This window comes from Strigops habroptila, chromosome 4, assembly GCF_004027225.2.
Source record: "Strigops habroptila isolate Jane chromosome 4, bStrHab1.2.pri, whole genome shotgun sequence".
NCBI classification, from domain to species: domain Eukaryota; kingdom Metazoa; phylum Chordata; class Aves; order Psittaciformes; family Psittacidae; genus Strigops; species Strigops habroptila.
This window is the reverse complement of record NC_046358.1, coordinates 13737383-13759998: the sequence shown is the minus strand read 5'-3', so window position 1 is coordinate 13759998 and position 22616 is coordinate 13737383. Positions and strand designations below refer to the sequence as shown.

At 40.7% G+C, this 22616-nt stretch overlaps 1 long non-coding RNA gene across 1 annotated transcript; it reads left to right on the top strand.

The window, feature by feature from the left end:
• The first annotated feature begins 3399 nt into the window (after positions 1-3399).
• LOC115607544 lies at positions 3400-21500 on the top strand. The gene is made up of 3 exons (XR_003991272.1): positions 3400-3410; positions 11129-11134; positions 21370-21500. It is a non-coding gene; the product is annotated as an uncharacterized LOC115607544 (long non-coding RNA).
• Positions 21501-22616: the final 1116 nt, after the last annotated feature.

Sequence of the window (22616 nt, the reverse complement as noted above, 5' to 3'; positions counted from 1 at the left end):
GAGGGAGTAAATACCTCGTAACCAAGCAGGTGCCTCACTTTTCATTTGTGCCCATGTGAACATTTATGATTTTATTTCATAATGGCATTGCAGTGAGCTGCGCCTTTACAAATAGGAAATTAAATCAGATGGTGATGTAAACCTGCAGAGGAGAACAGGCAGCTGTAATGGTTCTTTATTGCTTATTTGGTCTGCTGTTGCATTTTGCCATCGTCTGGTGCTTAGTGAAGTGTATGATTTATTCATAGAAGACACTGTCACAGCCAAAGGGTTGTACGATAAACCACTGACAAAGTCCTATGCCAAAAGCCATTAGGAAAAGAGAACAATAATCTAGACACAAAGTATTTACAGACCAAGTTGTGTCTAATTTAAAATCCTTTACTAAGGCTTGATGATAATTACATCACCTTTCAAATCAGCCAATGCTGACAGGTTTCTGTGTTTTCCTCATCGGTATTAAAAATTTTGCAATAATTGAAATCTACCTTAAGAAGCCACAACAAATTAATGTCATCTTAAGGTCACTGAAGCACTCATGCATGCTGCTAAGAGCCACATTTTTCTTACTTAATATTAGTGCCAGGCTGGCAGAGGAGTTGGCATGACAGGCACATACTTAATATGGCCATTGGGCTGGATCCTGATCTGTGGTCTGTCTTTCTCCTTTTCTTTCTCATTCCCTCCCTATAGAGGTATTAATATGTATAATATATATATTTTATATATATATGCTTTTGCTTCTTTGTGAAGGAGTGAGGTATCTTGCTAATGTGGGGATGGAGAGATGCTTTAAAGCCTAAGTCCACTGGAATTCCCAAAGGACCATGCTTTGGAGGACTGCTGTTCCCCTCACATCTCCATTTGCTACAGCTCTGTCTTGTTCACTCCCTGCTACAGATTATTTTAGGAGGCTCTGAGTGCCAAGGGTTATCTCTGTGGCTTCAGTGCAATCCAAGAGGAGAAAACATTGATATCAAAATGCATTGGGGCAATTGGAGGGAGATGTCAGTTTGTCATTATTCTGTTTGCTTCTCTATACACCAATGCACATTTGGAAATGGAGCTTTGCAGATCCAGCTTTTCAGTAAATGGGAAATGGCAGGTGGCAGGGTCAACATACAGCCCCTTCACCATGGATGCTGTGGCAGCAGAGGCCCCACATACAGGGGCCTTGCCATGGGCAGGACCCTGTGTCACATCTTTTGGGCTTTCAAAGTCTCGTTTGCGTTGCTCATTTTTTCAAGCCTATGCTCCAGAATAGCCTTCACAAGAGAAGCCACTCTGGTCTCTAAACTGCGATGGGAGGGAAAAGCCCCAGGGAAGGGGTTCAGAGCACAGGGCATGTCTTTGTAATGGGAATTTTTGGAAATGCTGCAGGGAGGGCTGTGGCTTTTCCCCACACCAAGCTGTCTCACCAAGACACCTCTCTGAGGCAGGGCGAGGGTGCCCATGTTGTGCATATCCTTCAGGAAGACAGACTCATTTATTATTTTGGACATCATTTCTCTTTTACTAGACAAGGACATTGGTGGCAGCACCATCAAGCACAGGAAATAGAAAAGACTTTGGTACCTATATGATGTTAGTGACATGTTGCCGGAATAAAGCAGGTTTTAGTGATCCCTTTTTGAAAGGTAAATACCTATGTTCTCCACAAATAGTATTCCTTTTTAAAAGGGGCCCTTATTTTCACTGTGTCATACTGCTTCCTCTAGGAAATAGGGGCATTTTCTCAGTGCAGGGTCTGCCTGCACTGTCAGTGCTTGGAGGTGATGACTCCTTGTCCTGTGCTTGCTAAGCCTGTTTCCCATAAAATCTTGGCCAGCCTGGAGATGACTAGGTGCTCCAGTGTCCATACCAAGATTCATAGAGAAATGAATGGATCCCATACTGCAAAACCACACTATTATCATTTTCAAGGTTTGTGCAACGCCATGTGGGTCCAAAAAAGCTAAGCCCAGATACAGAGAGTGGATGACGAAGAAGAGCAATTGAGTCATCCCAAAGGCAGAAATACTGCTTGGGAGTAGAAATTGGACATTTAGTTTTTCCCTCAGTTTGCTAAAGCTGTTATTCCTCCCACACTGACTGTGTCCTTGGAATAAAATAACAGTCAATGAAATATAAAATGCAGATTGCCTGTGCATAAAAGCATAGCAGGGTTTTGTGTAGGTGTGGTTCCTAAAGAGTTAATGCCATCAGATGTCCCTAAGCTGTTCCCTACCAATATATATTTCATCACGTTTTATGGCTACTTTTTGTAGGCAATAGAATTAAAATTAAAAGGAGGCCAATCTTCTTCCTTTGTCCCTGAAAGTGCTTGGCTGAAGCAGTGCAGCACGCAGGTAATTGCTATGCAGGTATATGCAGTTGCGGGGTTTTGACGACTGAGAGCAGTATACCCATTGCTCTGCATCTGCTCTCAGGATCCCCCCAGAAAAGGAAGATGAAGTGCAGTCTCTTGCTAATATTTACATTCGCTATAACTTTGTTCTTGCTTTATTTCTCTGTGATCTCAGATGTTGCAGAGCTGTAAGGAATTGTTAAGGACTTTGAAAGAACACATTCTGGTTTCTTTGTGATGTACAATGAAAGCAGTAGGAGTGAGAAATCTGTTTGTAAATCCAGCAGTGTAAAAAACCTTTTAATTAGCAGCCAACCTAATGAAAGTGGTCCTATTTAGAAACAAAATATATCTAGAGAGTCTAGCTCTGAGTGGAATGTGTGTTTTGTTTATGGTCCCTTCTTGAAAGATTTTGAGGGTCCTTTTGTTGTAAATTATAACACTGTTTTCCAAAGCTAAACTCTTATACTTTAAACAGGATTTGAAGCATATGCAGCAGCTTTTGCCACACCTCCTGCTCAGCAGATCTCCAAGCTAGAAGCTGGTTTAGCCATGGCCATGCTTGTGGAGAGGAGTTGAGCCAGGATGGACCTTTGGTATGACTCAGTACGGTCATTCTTGTGTTTTAATCACCTTTAGGTAATATTTCCAAAGAGTTTTCAGCAGCTGACATAGGCAGGCTGGGTTAGGATTAACCCATTGAACACCTGGATGGCCATGTTTACACTACCAGGGTTGGAAAAGATTTTGGGGATGATTGTTTCATGAATAACAAATGAATTTAAACATTATGGATTCTTACTCTTCTGTGCAAATTGGTTTTAGGCAACAGATTTAACTAGGTGATGACACTGGAGAAAAAATCATTAGTCAGGTGTTTAGGCACGCAAGCTCCAGGAAATTCAGAAAGATATTCCTGATAGGAGCTCCTAAATCTTCATACAAGTAGAAAAGTACAGTTGGAATTTTTATTGTATGATGGGATTTTTTTAAAAAAATGGCAAACAGAAATCTCCATCTCCTCAAAGTCTCTGAAATAAGTTAAATTCTTCCATTTGGGATGGTTGCTACAAGAGCAAAGGCTGAGGGATCTGGCCATGTTTCTGATCACAGGGTGCAGACAGAGTCTCTGGTTCAGAAGGAGGGTTGTGACTCGTCCCTTTGGGGTGTTGCGTGACTGGATCACATACTGTCATAAGTTGGACCATGCCCACCCGCCCCAGGGCCTCCTCTGGCAGTGGTGGGAAAGGATAGGAACTAAATGTTACCCAGAAACAAAGGCTCTTTCTCCTTCTCTCAACACCTGGTAGAGGTCTGCAATGTCTTCTGCTTTGAGGGATGTTTGTAGGGCTCCAGGAGAGATTTCTTCTGGAGCTTATGCCGCTTCTCCAATGAAAGGCAGTGCTTAGCTGTTCTAGGAGGGCACTAATGCTAAAAACAGGAGTGAACCAACAAAAAACACTCTGTCAAAAGCATGAAAATGCTCCCACTTTTCTAGGAAATTTCCCTCCATCTCCTCTCTGAGACTGGAGGACCATCCCATTCTTGTGGTCTTCATTCTTCCTCTCTCCTGCCTCCCCTCCTGATCCCTTGTGTTACAGGGCTTGCTGTGAATATAAGCAAAATAAGTCTCTGCCTCCACCTGCAAGATTAAGGTGGAAAAATGTGAAGAGGAAAGAGAATATAAATTATTATTTTAGGCAATAACTGTCACTACCCAAAGCTGGCAAATTGATAGGGGTCATTTTTAGCAGAACTGACAATGCTGCTGCTCTTTCTCACATCTTGTCTGTCTTAATCCAGTGGCGGTGGGATGGCATTAGGTTGAAGCTCCAGCCTGGCACTGCAGCTGGTGCACCTACAGGAAAGGCAAACCCCAGCTTTTCCCCCCTCATCATTTCTGAAGCTCCATATTTGAAAATGAGTCCCTGCCTCTGCTTGTTTCCACGATGATTATTTGGCAGGGCTGTCTGACTGGCCTACCATAGCTTCTCCCAATTTTTTCAAAAATTGCATTCAACAACCTACTGTTTTTCATCTGCGAGCATCACACACTTTAAAGGACTTCTCTGTAAAGAGTTTTCTCCAGCCACTCTTTTCAACAAGCATGAGATGCTGATAGCTTCAAAAATCCTGCTTGGGATATGGCATTAATATTTGATCTTCATTGAAGCCAAGCAGTTGTCTGACTTCTGCAGACAATGCAGAGAATAATAAAGCTTTTGTTTGTTCTTCCCACAAGGAAAAAAAAAAAAACCCAAGAAAGGTAGCTTTATTTCTGCTGATGTAAAGTGAATGCTAATAAAGGCGCTTATTAGTGGAGAGGCTGCAGCCAAGCTCTCCGCTTACAGAAATTTTCCAGAGTTCTAAATAGACAAGGTGAGGGAGGAAATCTGAGTGGCAGTGGGAGTATCCTGCCACCAATTGATTTGTACAGCTCTCATTTTCTGTGTATGTGCATTTTCAGAGCTTCACTTGGAAGTGGAAAAATGCAACAAGTATGGGGTAATGCTTTGATTGAAGATGTGTTACTGCATCAAAATGAAGGTATCCAAATGAGAAAATAAACCATTTTCACAGTACAAAAAATTTTTGGGGGTGTGCTGAGGGAGAGGGTTTTCCTGGAGTTTTGTCAGCAAAAGTTCTCCTGGTTATTATGGTGTTTCTATTTTGAAAAATAAATAAAATTAGTAAAAGCTGATGCAAAAAATTGTTAAATTAGCACAAATACACTATGAAAGCAGAGTAGTTCCATACCTGCATGTGTTTTGAAAATTAAGATTTTTGTCTGTCTACTCCCACTAAAATTTCAGCTTGACAACCCAGTTACTACATTTTAACAAATTACTGTATGTTTTCTTTCATTAGAAGGAAAGGCCCATCACCCTGCGCTTGCCCATGGATGAGCCTAAGTAACAGGACATCTCATCCTGCGCCTCTGGAGAAGAGGGCTGAAGCTTCTGTTTGTAACCATGGTTGGTTCATGGGGGAAAAGGAGAGCCAGATAAGTTACAAGGATCTTAATTTTTAGAATTTCGATATGCTATATTCTTGATCTATATCCTTCCTGTTGTGGTAATGGTAGAAATGTTTGGGGTTTAATTACTTCCTTGCTGTAATAAAAGGTTGGGGCGGGGGGAGAAGTAGCTATAAAGACAGGAATGGGAAGGCTTTTGGCAGGAGGAAAGGAAGGAAGGAAAGTTACTGCCTACTTAGAAAGTAATGATATGAGCAATTACCATTCTGGTGGAAATTAGGTGTTCTCAAATGAGAAAGTCACTTCTGAGATATCCTTAGCAAATGCATCTTTCAAGGATGGGACTTTCTCCAAAAAGCATTTTAACAAAGTATTTTTTATGGGAACATTTTTATCTTTGGATTGGGAGAAAAACATGCAAAGTCTACTGTTTCCAAGTAGAAACATTTATAGTGTTAAAATAATGCTGAGCCAATTTTCTGGAAATCTCATTTTCCCTTTGTAGATTATAAAGTCAGCTGAGGGTTTGCTCTAATGCCTATAAAAGTCAATGGGAGATTTTGCATTAACTTTCCAGAGAGCTGGATCAGTTTGGTTCTCAGCTGCAAAGCCTTTAAGCTTTACTATTTTTGAGTTATGTGAAGGTAAGATTTACATATTGGTAAATTGTACCCTGCAAGTTACAGAAGGTTGGTGCTAATTTTCCGCAAGCACTTTGGGGAGAAATAAGATATGCAAGTAAGACCTAAAAATCAAATAAAAAAATGCAAGTATATCCTTACTGTTGTGCTAAAAGCAATACCAGATAAGTGCTTTCTTTCATTTCCGTTGTCACATTTCATTATTGATACTGGGAAGGGACTTAGGACAAAAATCTCATCCCTATAAGCAGAAGGAATTGCCTGCCACAGCAGTTGCCCCCATTATTTAGTGGCTGCGATTCTTGAATTTTAGGAGTGAGTTGTCATACTTTTCTCTCCAGCCTCCAAAGGGATAGGTCCCAGTTCTGCCGTTGTCTGTATTGAGTGATTATAGGATATTTTGCCCTTAATGAAGATTTTAGCTTTATTATTTAATGTTTATATTAGGGTAGAGTTTAATGGCTTTATCCAGTTTAGGGATTCACCATGGCAGGAGATGTGCAAGTTTCTAGCAAGAGATGCTCCTTACCTGAAGAGTGTGTGTGCTAAAGGACTAGGCTCTTAGGGATTGGTTGGACAAGCACATTTTTCACAGGAAATGAAGATACAGGGATGCTTTAGCCATCTTTATAGTAGGAGGTTCAAAACCTGCCTCTTTATTCCAGGGTATTTTGGCCAGATGAATGTGATGTCTGCACGTCTTGCCATCCTGATTGCCTGTTAATGGTAATGAACAGAAGCGGTTGATGGCTTGGTCTTCACCAGCATAGACACTGGGGAAGCTGGCAGACAGAGGGGTGCACAAAGGGTGGATGTGCATGCACGGGCACACATGTGCTGAAGCGCACTGCACTGCAAATCAAGCAAACCAGCACTGCAATGTCTGCTTGCAGCCTCTGATTTACCAACATTTACCATGTCTCCTGCTGTGCTCAATTCCTCTCAAATGTCCCAGCCATGCAAACACTCCTAAAGGCAAGTTTGTACCGGGAACACACACATACAGAGGAGCAAGAGCTGCCAGAGCCTGCAGACCTCAAACAGTAATGAATTTGCTCCATTATTTTCACTGTGATCTGAATTGTGCTATCGTCTGTTAGGCAGTAATATTTGCTTCCTGGTTCCCTGCTCACTGGCTTTTCAAGCTTTAATAAAAGTCAGCCTGCGGGTAAGCCTACTTCTATCCATGTCCTCCAAGCTGGCTTCAGTGTGCTGTAAATGTGGGCTTGTTACGCCTCTAAAATATAAATAAAACCCGAGCTCTCTGGCCTGGGTATGGCACCACAAGAAAAATTATCATGTTCCACTTCATTTCTACCTGGACTCATTCGAAAACACTATCTGGACAAAAGCAAACAGTGTGATTGAAGAGGCTGTCCTGTATTCACTTACGCTGCTCAGCAGCTCTGTTGCTGGAGGAATTTCTTAACCTGTGCTTCTCTCATGTTCAATGGAAAAAATGTGAATTAAAAGGAAGTTCCACCCTTCTTCCCAAAATCATGACACCCGAAGGGACTGTGTGACAAGAGCCGTCATTAATGTCCTTCTATTTGAGCATTGCACTGGCCTGATCATCTATCTCTTCCTTCTTCCTCCATCCTTTGAACAATGCACAGCACCCTACAAGACTTCCTTACTATTAGCAGTTCTATTTCCATTGCATAAAACGTACCCTTTGTGGGGTTTTCTGGGAAAGAGTTGACTTAAAAATCAGTCCTGGTTTTACTATTTTTTTGTCAAACACCGGGAACGGTTTTGACAGGGAGAATGAAAAAAAAAAAAAAAGCCAACAACAAAATCATATTTCAATGCACTTGAATTTGGGATTTGTTGTCACGAAACCAAGTAGCTGCTGCATGCACCTCAACATCCCAGAATGGAATCACAGCTGCTTTATTTTAAATGGCATTTATTGAAAAAACTTTGCCTCCTTAAATCTGAATGAAAGAAAAATGATTGAAACTGGTAGGCAGTGGGTTGGGCTGTCTGGGCCAGGGACCCTGGGCACAACAGGAATTATGAATGTTCTGCTATGTTATTGTTTGTTTTTAGTGGGCAGCATATGTTGTGGGGAAGAAAGCATGTTGCAGGCATGTGTCACTGCTTTACAGGCATATTGCAAGATGCTTGTGGGTGGCATAGTTGCAAAGAGAGTCTTGGTGATGTCTTGCAATGAAAAAATATCTTAATTTAGTAGTGAGGGGCCTTACATATGTAATTTAAGTTCAGACCAGTGCCAGCCTGTAAACATACTTTGAAATGAATTTCTAAGATGCTTGCATCATTTTTGTTCTTGTTTTTCTCTAGCTAGTTGGGTGGAGGCTGATACTGATGTAGGATTAAATGCTCTGCCCATGGATGGCATTTCATGATTAATAGTCAAAACCATTGTTCTGTCTGGGGTTTTTTTGGCTGTTCCATTTTTAAGTGACTGACCCTATTAAAAAAAATATCTGCAGCAGTAATGGCAAAAGCAAAATAAGAAAAATAGAGTGGGAATTAATTACCTATTTGGTAGTTAGTAAATGGACTTGCAGGGACACTAGATGATTTTTGAGGTTCCTTCCAGTCTAAACCATTCTACGATTTGTAAATTATGATGAATTTAATATTTAAAAGGCTGGATTTTTAAAGTGCAGATACTATAAACACTATTAATGCAGAAAAAACATTAAAAGTCCATTAGATGCCTGACATTTCATCTATACCTGTTTGAAGAAAACTGTCTCTTGATGCCATGCATGCCTAGTGGGAACAGTCACTTTCATAGTTTGATTTCCATCTCAAAGGAATCTCTGCATCAAAGGTCAAAATCATCAATAGTTAACCAAACTAATTAATAGATTGTAGGATCATTATTAAACACAATTTTGAAAAATTTTTATTTAATTCCTCTCGTGTCCACCAACTTGATAAACTTTTTTACAAGTTCTGTGTTCTAGAAATTTAATTACACTTTTATTGTTATGTTCTGAGTTAATTATATAGCAACCCAGGTTCATCTCATATATTAAATCTAGCAAGTGCTCTTTTAACAATCAATTGATATTTAATTACAACAGAGAAGCTGCCCTATTAAATCTAAATTAAATGCTCATTCAAGACTATTAAAGTGTTACCAGACCATCAAATAGCAAATGCAATACAATTCAGTATAAGCATTATGTGGTTGGTTTTCCAGAGCTGCTTTACAAACCTGAATAGAAAAACTGACCTCAGGTGAAATTTTCTTTGGGTTTTGGTGAATTCCTTAGCAAAATTAGTTTTACTTAATGAATGGTAGCAGTGACACAGGGCCTTTTTTATATCTTCTAGCCTAATCATACCAGTTTAGAAGGGAAGGATTCATGACAAGCTTGGAAGTATGGAACTTGGAGAAGGCAGGAGACACTCCAGGTTTTTCCTGTTTTCCTCCTCCTCTGACAGCTCAAGAGGAGAGTGGTATTTGCTTTGAAGCACGGTAATGGATGGTAGGTAGGCATGGTTATGTGGATAGCTCAATGTAAAGTTAATGGTCAAATAGATAAACATTAAATTAAAATGCCAAAACTTGAATTGCTTAGGAAAGCTGTGTGGGACAGTCATCACTTTCAAGAGGGAACACAGAAAATGCATCATATTCATTAAGATTTTGTGTGGATAAAATTCCAATATACTTCTTGGTCAGAAGAAACAAGTCTGGACAAGGGCCATTTACCAATGCTTAACAAATCTGGAGGAATCATCTCTTCTACTGATTACCTGGTCCAAGCTGTTGTTTTGCAAAGCCCCAGTCTGTTGCAGCTGTTGCAGAAAGACACATGTGAGTGTGCCTGAATATGGGCAGAAAAGCCTGCAACTTCTTAAATGTATATAATGCAATGGGTAATGCCATTGTTTGTTCACCCTTTGAAGGTCCATAAGCACCCAGAGATCCAACTAAGCAAAATATTGAATAAATAATTGCTGAACACTGACAAAACAATAACAGCAAAACCAAAGGTGATGCAAGGAAATAGCAGCTGGAGTATTTATTTTGAATAATGGCGTGCCATATTTAAACCAGGAACAACGGAGTTTTTTAATAAATTCTTATAAAGAAAACAGTACTTACATTAAATAGCCAAAAGGATTTTTTGCAGTGTGATGTGGAAGGCATTTAAGTGACTAATGTTTCATCTTGAAAGAGGAACCTCCATTACTTAGTGTAAGCCATTACTTCTGATGATTTACAGGCCATTCATCAGTCACATCTATAATGTATCATACATATTCATACCTGTAAGTTCTTAGAAGAATGATTAATTTTGGTTTCCCTTGACTAGTTTTCTATCTTCATTTACCTCCACACTGTAAGCTTCCAGTTTAAAAAAAAGTGGAGACTTCTGTTTGATAGTTTTTATAGGGTCAATTAACAATGGAGCAACCCTGCAAACAGTTAGGAACGTACTAATGTCTGTGAAAAGGCATTTGCTCATGGAGTGGAGGTGAGATCAGGCACAGACACTTGCCAAGCTCAGCACTTTGGGCCTAATAGATCCCACCTCAGAGATCAGCAAATGTAAACTTCCAGTTTAAAGTGTGTTTACACTGAAATGCATTTGATTACAGCAGAATCTTATGATCAGCTGCAGGTATAATATTGACATGTGAATAGTAAAATGAGTAGTTCCCAAATTTTCCCCTTGTGTCTCCCGCTCTGAGGTCAGGATGTCATTTCAGTGGCACTTCTTGGCTCACAACCCTACAATTGATTAGTGTTTTCTGAGGCATTAAAATAAAGGCTTCTAGAAACCCTGATTAAATACCTTTTTCATCTGGCCAGAGGAACAAGGCAGGACATGATAGAGGTAGAAGCACTGGCTGCTCCTCTTGGCTTACCTGCTGGGTGAGGCTCAAATAGTCTCTTTATTTCTTAGCACCTGAATTTCACTTTAGTCTCTTCAGATCAATAACCAGTCTGGGCAGATGCAATGGTCTGGACAACATGGTTTGCTGTAGGTTTGGACCCTGAGGTGCTAAACAATTCTCTTTTTAAGTAGCAGGCTTTGTTGAGTTTTGGGTTGGGTTTTTTTTTTCCTCTCTAATGAAAGAACAAAATTGATTCTTTTGCAAGGTAAGACAAAAACCTGCTCTTTTTACACAGCAGGGTAAGGAGAGGGAAAACTCTTTGAGCAGGATAAGAAGAAAGTCTGCCCCTTGCAAGAGCATCCAGGGAGTGTTTGTACTGCTATTTCAGGAGCCAGATCTTTCACAAAGATGTATCCCTTAAGCAATGAGAAGGTAGTTCCTTAGAAGTCAGGAAGAAATGGATTTAACTGGTGATTCCCTTTCTTTTAATCAGCTTAGCATTATGCTCCCAGCTTTCACTGAGTAACAGGAGACAACGATCCATCTGTCAATATTTAAAGACATTAAATGCCAGAGGTGTGCCAGAGCAGGCTAAAGTACCATCATGTGGGTAATTGGCAAAAGGAGATATGCAAAACACCAGGTTTTCAAGTGCACAATCCAGCAAAAAGCACTGCAGAGAACCTGCTAGAACTGTGCTTCACAGGACTGCTCTGGAGGCTCCCACTCTTCCCTTGCCACCTTCAGTATTTTATATCCCAGCAGATTGAGGGAACGCACTTCCACTACTCTGCCGAGGACCTTGTCCTGGAGAGTTCCAGGAGACCTAGGTTGTCTTTGGGCTCAGACAAAAAAAAGCGGTTTGGGTTTTGGATTGTTTCTTTGTTTGTTTTTTCCTTTTCTATTTTTCTGAGAAATAATATTCTTGTTTTCATGCAGCTCTAGAAAATTATTTCTAAGCTTCCAGCTGGCTGACCTTCTGTGTTTGACTGACAGCTCGCTTATATTTTTTTACCATGGATAAATGATCATTGACTGTGACACGCACCATTGGAACAAGCTTCTTCTTTTCAGCCATAGTAGTTACCAGCATAACCTAAAAGATGCAAAATTTTTATTTCCCAGTTGCCGGTTGCTGAACTCCTAAATGTTTTCCCTTTACAAATCTTGGCTTAAAGAAAAGTCTCAACATTTTGGAGAACTGATGAGCCCTGTGGTACTGTGTTATTTCCCTCATCTTCTGCCAAGGAGACTAGTGTAATCTTTAATTATTACCTAAACTGCTTTTCTGTTTTACTGGAACAACTTCAAAATGAATACAAGTGTCTCCTGTCTGTCTCCATTACATATATCTCTGGCCATAGTGGGTTTTGTATCTATCTTCCCATAAAGTGTGTGCTCCTTTTAGGGCAGAAAACAGTTTAGCTATTCCACCACGGTAAGTGTAAGAAAGTCTTTCTGCCCAAGCAGACATGTGAGTGTGTACTTTAAGAATAGCACTTGGCCATTTTTTTTATTAATGTAGTCCAAGCACAGCTCAGTTGATCTAAGAACATTTCTAAATGGAAAATGTTGTGCAAATTGTGCTCCTTTGTCCATCCATTTTGTGCCCAGTCCAAGCATCTCCCCAAAGATGGTCCATACTATGACAGATACTATGGTGATGGGCTGCTGAACGCAATCCCAAGACTCCTGTGCTACACTTACTCAAGCAAACCAATTCTAAGACTTGCACTGATGGCTATGGGAGTTTATTGCCATTTGCTTTATAGAAAATTGAAGATTGGTGTATATGAGGCATCACTGCAGAGTTCAGCCAAGAGCTGTTGCCCTGGCAAGGTCAGGCATATTCTCTGCCTACTGATTCATAGGATTGCCCACATTCTGCGCAATGAATTGCTACTTGATACTGACATTAGCTTTGAATGCTCTCAGCAATCACCTGCCCCTCCAGGGCAATCAGTGTTACCAGATCTTCCAAGATTAGTTCTCCAGTGGTTTGCAATATTTATCTTTGAGGGATGAAGGTTTCTGTACTTAGGTGTGCACTGACCTGAGTTTTCAAAGCAAAATAGTAAAATGGAACTTCTCTTACCATAATTTTTAAATGCCCTGGAATTCATTAAATGGAAACTTATATGTGTGCACTTGACAATATGGAGTCCAGTAACAGGAAAAAACACCCTTCAGTGAAACAGAAATGGTTTCAGTCATGTTTTACTTTAGTAGCTTCTGAAGAGGGGGAAATAACTGACTATAGCTTCTATAATGAAGAACATCTATTTGTATGTATATTCATAATACAATCAGGTGCATCGCATTGAAAACAAAGATGGAGTGATGTCTCTGAACCCCTACTGTGAGTTACATCCCCATCTGCAGACTGAAGTTTCACCTGGCATTTTCATGCCTCCCGATAGCAGTGCAGACTCAGTGCCCATGGGGTCCCCAAGACCCACCAAAGTTCTCAGCAGCTCTGTTTTCAGCAGTGTGGGCAGGACATGGCCACAGATGAAGGGAACGTGGGAGCCATGAGTGGTCAGTGCTCATTCTGAACATCTACTGCTGTATCCTGGCTGCTCATGGTAAGCATCTTTCTACTCTAAAAATTCACACTTCTGCTGAACGTTTTTCCTTCCAAACCTATATGTGTATTAACCTGACTTTTTTCTTAATTGAAATCACACGGGTTTTAATGTCTCTCTGTAATATTTCCCCATCCACAGTAGATAAAAATCTCACCCTATTAGATATTGCCACCAACTCAGAACATTAATATTCATCATTACCTTTTGTATGCTGCCTTCAATTAATTTCCAGCCCACATGAAAGTTCTATCTAAGCCTATTTAATGACTTTTCAAGGTAGAATTTCTCTGAGACAGTATCTGCCACATCACTCCAAATATAATATAGATTCCTTGAATCTGCTTTGATGAGATTATTGGAAAAAAAAAATCAGGTTTGGCTAGCAAGATATATTTTCGATAAATTCTACTGTCAGTGCTTTTCTGAACTGCTTAAGAATTAAAAGATCTCAGTCATTGCTGGTGTGGAGAAAGACTGCCCCAAAAAACATGGTTTTGTGGAAAAAAGCCTTCAGTTTATCTGTATTTTCAGTGTATGATACTGACAATGTATCAGCCTTCCTGTGCCAGCATCCGCGGAAGCAAGAGGGTTAAATGCTGCCCAAGCCACATATTTGCCATAAAACCTCTTCTTGGAGCCCAGTTTGTGCTTCAAAAGAGAGCAGGAAATGAAAGGCTAATATTTTTGTTTTCAAACAAGTGATCAGTGAATGATGGAAAGATTATAGCTCTGCTCTGTGTAAGCTGATACATGTTTAGTACGTTGTGCTAGGTAGAGCTTATAGACAGAGCTGTTTGTTTTTTGAGCAGAAGCAGCTTGCAATAACGTACATAAATCTGGGACTATATGCTATGTAATGTACTTCATTATAGGATGTAGCTGATGGAACAGGAGTGTTTGGGCTTGGATATGCAACCTGCGTGACTTAAGTGCTGCTTGCAGGCTGGGTACGACCATTCACTGTGAGCTTCAGTAGCCACGTTTATGGTAATCCTGTGCATGTAGACCATCAAATTTATTCTCACTGTTGTCGCCTATGCTGCATTTGAACCCTTCACCTCAATCATAAGAGAATGTGCATGTCCACTACAAAGCCCTTCCTTCCGACATTTCTCAGACAAAAAATAAGTGCATTCAGTGCCATTCTAGCTGGCTTTTAGAAAGATTTATGGTTTTTGTTGTTGAGCTGGATATTATAAATAATGACTTTACTTAACTAAAAAATTACTGGACAGATGCTGCCTTCATGTCAAGTTTGATTGAGTAAATGCCAATGAAAAGTAGTTCTTCATAACAGATTCATCTTCTGACCGGGCATATCATTGTATCCTTGACAACAAGGCTTAAAAGAAGAGCAAAACAAAGGTACTCGTTATGTTTGCTGAAAATTAAGTGGATGAAACCTGGATTGATCACTTCCTCACTGCACAGTTCAGTAGCTGTCAGTGTCCTCTGCTCACCTTTCCTTTTAGTGTTCCCATTACTGTATTTCAAAAACATGCAAAGCAATGAGATGGCTGATGTCTGGAGACAAAAAACATGCCAAGAATATAAGAAAAGAACATGATCTAGGCATTAACCCAGTGAGCTTGTCTATAAAATTCATCTTCTGAAGCAATGAGCACAGCGTTTACATTTACAGATGTAGCTTGTGGTGATGGCTCTCATGTAACAGGTACATTAATTCCTTTCTTGATTTGGTTTTATATATACACATAATCTACCTCTACAAACATAAATTTGTAGAGGAACAGGCATATTGTTCAGTTCCTAAGCTTGAAGGGCTGTACTTCTGCAAGACGTTGTCTGTGTGAGATTTAGAGCCACTAAATGTTTTAGGACAAAAAGTAATGAATTCCCAGCAAGGTCAGAATCATTACCAACCTGCATAGCTGGTGGATTTGTGTTAATAAAAATCTCCTTGTTACATGGCTGGTTGTGTCCAGTCATCCAGGCAGGTGTGATGTGGGTGACTAAAGTTCCACCAATTAAAGTTTAGGGGTCAGGTTTGTGTCAGAAGGGAATCAGAGCAAGGGGAAAGACCATTTATGAAACCTGCAGAGTGTCCACACTTCGGGAATGACTTATTCTCAACAAGGGTGGTTTGTGAGCTGCCATGTCACGCTCCAAGCTGATTCCTACAGTACGTCTTCTTCATGATAGTAAACAGCATTAAAGGAGATCCTAAATAATTTACTGTTCACTATATATTGCATGTAACATTTTGCTCTTCCTCCTGAAGCATTGGAGAAGGATTCATGTCCGGTCCCCTTTTCAGCACTGTGCAGAGGAGCAGGCAGCTGCTTTACTCTCTTTGTTTAAGAAAACCGTCACCACGGTGTTTTGGTGCATAGTTAATGAAAATCAAGATAAAGGCTAATGAGCCAATTGTAAGCAAGGACATATGTTTGTTCCCAAAATTTAGCTATAGACTTAATCAAGGAGTTTTACAACACCCATTTGGAAAATTATTTACATTTCCTCTGGACTTGCTATTAATGTAGCATAAATCAATAATAAATTAATTCCAAACTCTTCCAAGAATGTAAGAACTATAAAAACTCATAGGAGGCAGTTCCCAAATAGGTGTCTGGAACGTACATGTGGGCAACAGTAACTGCAGCTTCCCAAATATCCAGCGGCTGCATAAGCCATTGTCTTGGCCATTTCCAAAACCAGCCAATAGAAGTGGCAGGTCTTCTGGTGACTGCTGGGTGTGACTGTGCACACAGGTATGGGCCTGTGTCTGGGGAGCATCTAGATGTGTCCTCCCTCTTTCTCCCTCCCAGTCTCCCTCCATCCCCTGTCATCCTCACATTTTCAGTGCACAGTCTTGTTTGTAAAAGCACAACACAATCTCTTACAGCTCATGGACAGACTCCCCTTAACTCCCAGTATGCTCTGGAGTAGATCCTGGAGGCACAATCTCACTCTTAACACTGCTGTACAAAAAGGTCATTCCTGTAACATTAATAACATACAAATACCCATTTACTTTGAATCGTAGAGACATCTTCCATTGATTCTCAGTTATTTGAAATGTCCTGTGAGCATGGTAGGTAGGTGGGGAGTGAAAGCCATCATACCAAGAGGATGTTGCCTTCCTGACAAGTTTTCTTGTTTCTTCTAATGTTCAGCGACTCATGTGCACCCACTGACCTCGCAGCACCAGCGATGGATCCCACACGTGCCCAGCTCAGGTCTGTAGGAGAGGATGGAAACTATTTGATTTTTGCCAAAGAGAAGTAACTGCTTGGCTGGAGAAGAAATAGTTAAAGAAGAAGCAAAGTACACTGTGTGATTAAGCAGAACAAGCCAGCTGGACAGGAGCAGGAGAACAGAAAGATAAGGAACTGGTTATTTTGGGACTGTTTGTGAAACAACGAAGAATGTTGAAAAAACAAAACTGTAAACCAGGAACTAAACATGATATGTGCTAAAACTAGCTTGGTATAAAAGGTAGAGCAATAGGCTAAAAATATCTTTTGCTAGAATGGTATAAAAGCTAGAGCAATAGGCAATAAAGTGATTCGCTGCATGAAGATGCTCTGAGTCCGTGCCTTTCATGCGCCACACAAGTCCACCACGCAAAAGACTTCAGATGTCCAGGCATTAAACATACTGTGGTTTCTCCAGGGAAATGATTTTTATACAGTGCCCAAGCACTAAGTGTATTACCTGCGGCACCATCAGAGTCAGGCGGAGGTAATGGTCGTGGTTGGAGGTCAAGGTGGGTTTGTGTGTCGTGAGGAAAAGCCGCTGAACTGCCAGGTGAGGAATCGTGGCCCTTCCGTTCAGTGAAACCACATTTTGACAGAAAAAGCTGAGGTGGTTCTCATAGCCATTCTCAATCTGCATGCCCATAATTTAGCATGGCGCAAAAGTAGATATCAACTAGCTTTGGAGCTAGGGAGGTTTGACTCCATTTCTAAGGTCTCCCCAATACTTGTCTCTGAAATCCTGTCTGGGATTTTTGCATGAGAGCTCTACGTATGCTCCATATGCTTTTCCCACCTACCACCAGCAATCTACTGAGCACATCCCATGAACAAGAAGCTGCCTTTGCAGCACTGTGGTGTCAAATGCAGAGCTTTGAGTGTGATGCATGGACAGCAACCGGGAGAAGGACTGGCGTTGTGTTAGCTGTGCTAGACAGTATGGTAGTCAGGCAGCTAGCAGCAAAACAACCATGACCATTCCTTAAAAATGAACTAAAACTTAACAGTCTACACCCTGACAAACCTTTTAAGAATATAGCTTCTCATTTGCACAGGCTGAGCGCTCCTGTCTCCAGCAATGCTGAGCATAATGTTGTTGAAGGCGTAGGTTAAAGCTTGAAACATAAGGTTTTATCTCTTTTCCAGTCCTGCTTCCTATTTTTCCTTCTTGCTGTTACTTGTTTAACTGCCCTATGTGATGCTTCAGAGTGCATGGGATGAAGGTAGACAGGGGTGACAAAGGAGATCTTAAATCATCTATGCGGGTACGCAATAGAGCCCTCAAAAGGCCAAAATTCCCACAGGCAGAAATTTGGGTTTGCAGGAACTTTACCTAGACGTGATAGTAGAAATTGACGGCAAAATAAGAACATGATAACTTTAAAGTTTGCAATTGTTTGTTGCTCACTGTGTGACCACAGCTGAGAGCAGACAGGATCCTCAGCACTGCAGAGAGCTGGGACTGAGCAAACCCTGCCCGTGGCATGGAGATGGGTGCCTTTCTGCCTCCAGGATCAGAAAATCCTCCTGGATCAGAACCCTGCCATGCCAGGTTTTTGTGAACAACTGTAATGCAACAAATACATGAAAATATGAAGGGTTTGGACTTGAGATGTCTCACAAAGATTAGAGAATGGCAGCAAGAGTAAACTAAATCTATACATTACTACCAATTTACTTGTCCTTATATATCCCCTTTCTAAGTGCGATTTGTGCCAAATTGCAGCTTCTTCAGTGAGGCCAGTGTGTGAAGCAAACTTGATGCCCCAGGAACAGCTAGTTAGCAGAATGTGGCCTTACACAGGCAGCTTAGCTTGGTGATTTGCTGAATTGTTGTTATGATTATTTGGAAAATCCGATAATGACTTAGTTTAAAATGCATCAAACATTCTTCGAGCTTGCTAACTGATTGTTGCAAAAATAATCATTATGGTGCATTATGCTGAAGTGTTTGTTTTATACTAATTGTTCTGACCTTCTTCATCTGTATTTGATGAGCTTCGTATGCATAATTAAAAGGCCCTCCAGGAAAAAAAAAAAGCATAGTCAGCGAACTAATCTGTAGGACAAGTAAATGCAGATCATTTCTATCACCTTAATGTGCTTAAAATTCAGTCTTCCTTTTTCTTTAAGGCTTTTACTTCATCAGTGTTTAGTATTATTGAGCTTATTGTAAGCCTCTTTAGCCTGTTATTGAGATGCATGCAGACTTTTTTTCCCCATTTTGAAGCATAAGTTTTTCATTTCCTCATATTTTAAGGTAGCCAGATGTTTCTTTAGGAAACAGTGTGTGGAGGCTTTATCCTCTGCACTGTATCCTGCACATGTTGCAGAGCCCACTGGGTAGAAGCAGAGTGCTTCTGGCCAGTGCTGCTGCTGCTGGACATCCCTCTGTAATTTCTGGGGCACAGGAATGAGCCTAAAGGAAAAGATTTTGCTCAGTCTCTCTTAAACTAACAGTGCAGCTTATACTGAGGAGAAATTTATTTGAAATAACCTAACCATTTCATGATTTTAAGATGGAATTCAAGTTTGACAGGTCCTCTCTTAGAGATCTGGGTTTATGGTCACCAGGAAAATCTATTTGCAAGTGGCTAATGTGTTATGCCTATGGAAGAAAAAAATGCCTTTTTTGTATGCCATTTCCTGTATCTCTAAAGGGTGTTTACTGTCTGAAGGTGCTCAGTTCCCTCTCAAGCAACGCTTACCAGGCCACTAGGCAGATGTGAGATGGAGCAGGGATGTCCCTTGCAGCTCCTGTAGTGAGCAAGAAAGCAGCTAAGGGAAAGATTAAATGTGTGGAGATCAGAAGGGAATGAGAAGGCAATGGAAATATATTCAGAGGAAAGATGTGGAGTCTCACCAGAGCAAGAGAGGAGGTTTGAGGCTCGTCACATCACAAAATCCCTTTCGAAGCTGCTTTGCTTTCACCGGCATTCTGCTGAATTTCTGGAGATCATTTCACCAGCTTATTGGTAGTTTGACTGGATCCTGATAATTCTTTAATTTCAATTCAAAGATTATAGACATCTGAAGCGGTGATTTCATGACCACTAATGTGGATCTTGTTCCTTACAATAACGTGAGGAGTTTGGGGGCTTTTTTTTTCTTCTTTGCCTTACCAACTTTAACCAGGAGCCAACACAAACACAGTGGAGTAGTCCTGAGACTCTGAGAGCTCTGGGCTTTATTGAGAATTTCAATCTTTACTTTCAATTAAGCAAACTACCACTATAGTGGTAGTTTCTGTACTTTCAATTAAGCAAACTACCACTGAAGTGAACAGTAATTTAGCTAATTCGAAGTCTTAAAACATGGCTATTTGCTGACATCAAATGTGTGCTGACACACACATCAAGGTGCGCTTCTATCCTCGAGTAATCTAGGTATTTTGGTCATGCCATTCTGTATAGGTGGTTAAAAACCCAACAGATTTGTTGCCCCATGTTAATCAGCAGATAATTGCACCAGCTGTTTGGCAGCCTCAGCAAAGGGGACTCTTATAGACAGAAACTACATGTTGTTATGGGGAAAAAAAACCCACCAAAATTAAAGTAGACATGAATATGCTGTATTGGTTCCTTTCTTCATCTTATGCTCAGATATCACAGTGTCTTTGGGGTGAGTAGTGTTTTATCATCTCTGTAAAGTGCATGTTGTCTTCAAGACACTAAAGAAGAAAAGGTGCAAGAAATCTCTGATGCACTGTAATGAGTGGTCAGGGAATAAGAAAGCTGGTTCAAAGAGATCTAAGTAAGGACTGAATCCTGGTAGGACTTGTTTGCTGAGGAGCTTGTAGACCTCAGTCTTAAGTAGCTGTAGTCATATCCCTGAATGAAAGCTAAGTTCTGAGTCTCTATTTAAATAATAAATGTTATGTGACAGATTTTGTCTCCATATCTAGAAATGCACTGAAGTACGCATCTTTCTGAATAAGACCAAGATGCTTTCCATGTTGTTATAAATGCATATGACATCTACTATGTTCACTAAAGAGAATTAAAGGAGATAAAACTTAAAAAGACAGGAACTGAAGCTGAGAGCTGAGTGTTCAGAGTCGAGTGTTCAGAGTCAAGTGTTCAACAAAACAGTGCCCATGTGCCTGCATAACAAGATCTGCATCTCTTTAGTGTTCTTTCCTACTACAACCTTGACATTTTAAATTGGTCAATAGATGTAAAATTGCATCGATTCATTAATTTTTAAAAGCAAACTTTAAAATGCATCTCAGTTCCTTTTCAAAGAAAGATGCATATTTAGAAAGGTTAATTGTTGTTTCAAGTCGCTTGGTAAAATCAATAGGACTTGGAGCTCTAGCATTTTCTCTGCCAGGTTTTTGCAGAGAAGCCGCTAACAGCTGTAACTTTCCCTGCTGGAGCCCAGGAGTTTTGTGCCTCATGAAAATAAAGCAGTGGCTATCTAGGGACTCAGGGCTTGGTCTTTCAGCAGCTGGGTCAAGCTGCTAAAAGATCAAGGAAAATAAAGGAAGCGTTATTTTTTGCAAAGGACAGACTAGGTTACTAGGAGTCTTTGATTACATGTGTGCATGTGTACCACCCATAAACCATTTTAATAGCTATTGGTGAAGATTACAGAGAAAGTGCCTCAGAAGCAAGGGGCAGACTTACGGGTTTTCATCTGTTTCTCTTGAGTGATGTGCGTTGTGGCACAGCATTTAAGGAAAAAGTCCTTTTTTTTCCTCCACTAAGGGCTTTTTGAAGGGTACAGAAGTGGCAGTGGTCACTCAACATAGAATTGTCTGGAAAAGACCTTTAAGTTTATCAAGTCCAACCATTAACTGAGCACTGGCAAGTCCACCAATAAACCATGTCCCTAAGTGCCACATCTACATGTCTTTTAAATACCTCCAGGAATGGTGACTACATCACTTCCCTGGGCAGCCTGTTCCAACGCTTGAAAACTCTTTCGGTGAAGAATTTTTTCCTAGTATCAAATCTGAATCACTCCTGGTGCAACTTGAAGCTATTTCTCTTCTCCTGTCTCTTGTACTTGGTAGAAGAGACCGACACCCACCTCCCCACAACTTCTTTTTAGGTAGTTGTAGAGAACGATAAGGTCTCCCCTGAGTCTCCTTTTCTGCAGGCTGAACACTCCCCCAGTTCCCTCTGCCATTCCTCATCAGATTTATGCTCCACACCTTTCAGCAGCTTCATTGTTCTCCTTTGGACACACTCCAGCACCTCAGTATCTTTCTTGTAGTGAGGGACCCAAAATAGTATTCAAGGAGAGGCTTCACCAGTGCCTAATACAGGGGGATGATCACTGCCCTGGCCCTGCTGGCTATGCTATTGCTGGTACAGGCCCTGGTTTAGCAGAGAGTTTAGGTCCCATGCTCAGAGCCCAACTCCCACTGGTCCTTTCTCCTCCCTTTCCTCAGCCGCTGGCCTCTCCTGGCCACTGCCAGCATGATCTTGCCATGCACTTAGTCCCATCTTCAGCCTGACTCAGAGGAACATAAGTGCAATAGCAACTTGGAAATTGACGTAATAGATTTAAATGATAAAACACAAGAACACAAGTGCCTAGCTCTGGAAAGATGAAGTTATATAATTCTTGCCATACATATATATTCTTATCATAATATATATTATTGTCAGCAAGACGGGAAGCAAAGATTTGAGAGAATTTGAGAGAATACTTCCAGCATAAGGAACTTCAAAGCACCCTTATCGGGCTGTTCTTTTGTCACCACTCCCACCATGCAGCCATCCTTTGAGCATCCTGATCCCAGAGTTTGTAATCCGAGCAATTCTCTGAGCATCACTTTAACGATGCATCTAACCTGTTCCCAGCCCTCTCCCCATGCTGATCTTATTTAGATGGGGCAATACAAAAGCAAAAACTCTGTTTCTCCGAGCTACTCCAATGGATCGGAATTATTTAACATCCTTGTGGTCTTACTCTGTACTGAATGCATGTAACACATTCAGTAAATTTTTATATACATGTATCTCTGCATAGGCACAAGGATACACTGATGAAAGCTTGTGAATG